Raw genomic sequence first — 1,051 nt, 5'->3', positions numbered from 1 at the left:
TCTCTTCTCTCTTTCTTCTCTCTCTTCTCTCTCTTCTCTCTCTGTCTTCTCTCTCGTCTCTCTCTCTTCTCTCTCTCTCTCTCTTCTCTCTTTCTTCTCTCTCTCCCTCTCTCTCACTCTCTCTCTTCTCTCTTCTCTCTCTCTCGCACTCTCTCTCTTCTCTCTTCTCTCTCCCTTCTGTCTCTTTTGTCTCTCTTCTCTCTCACTTCTCTCTGTCTTCTCTCTCTTCTTCTCTCTCTCTTCTCTCTCTCTCTCTCTCTCTCTTCTCTCTCCTCTCTCTCCTCTCTCTCTCTCTATTCTTCTCTCCCTTCTTCTCTCCTTCTCTCTCTCTACATTCTTCTGTCTCTCTTCTCTCTCTCTTCTCTCTCTCTTCTCACTCTCTCTTCTCTCTATCTCTCTCTCCTCTCTTCTCTATCTCTTCTCTCTCTTCTTCTCTCTCTTCTTCTCTCTCTTCTTCTCTCTCTTCTTCTCTCACCCTACTCTCTCTCTCTCTCTCTATTATTTTCTCTCTTCTCTCTCTCTTCTCTCTCTCTCTCACTCACTCTCTGTTCTCTCTTCTCTCTCTCTTCTGTTTCTTCTCTCTCTCTTCTGTTTCTTCTCTCTCTCTTCTCTCTCTCTTCTCTCTCTTCTCTCTCTCTCTCGCTCTCTCTTCTCTCTCTCTCTCTTCTCTCTCATTTCTCTCTCTCTTCTCTCTCTCTTCTCTCTCTCTCATCTCTCTTCTCTCTCTCTTCACTTTTCTTCTCTCTCTCTTCTCTCTTCTCTCTCTCTTCTCTCTCTCTTCTCTCTTTTCTCTCTCTTCTCTCTCTCCTCTCTCTTCTCTCTCTTCTCTCTCTCTCACTCTCTCTTCTCTCTCTCTCTTCTCTCTCTCTTCTCTCTCTCCTCTCTCTCTCTCAGTCACTCTCTTCTCTCTCTATTCTCTCTTCTCACTCTCTTCTCTCTCTCTTTCTCTCTCTCTTCTCTCTTCTCTCTCTTCTCTCTCTTCTCTCTCTTCTCTCTCTCTCTCTCTTCTCTCTCTTTCTGTCATCTCTCTCTCTCTTATCTCTCTCTCTCT

The sequence above is a fragment of the Chiloscyllium plagiosum genome, unplaced genomic scaffold (assembly GCF_037043375.1).
Source record: "Chiloscyllium plagiosum isolate Xiang-an unplaced genomic scaffold, Cpla_swu_hap1 HiC_scaffold_31, whole genome shotgun sequence".
NCBI classification, from domain to species: domain Eukaryota; kingdom Metazoa; phylum Chordata; class Chondrichthyes; order Orectolobiformes; family Hemiscylliidae; genus Chiloscyllium; species Chiloscyllium plagiosum.
This window is presented reverse-complemented; position numbering follows the sequence as displayed.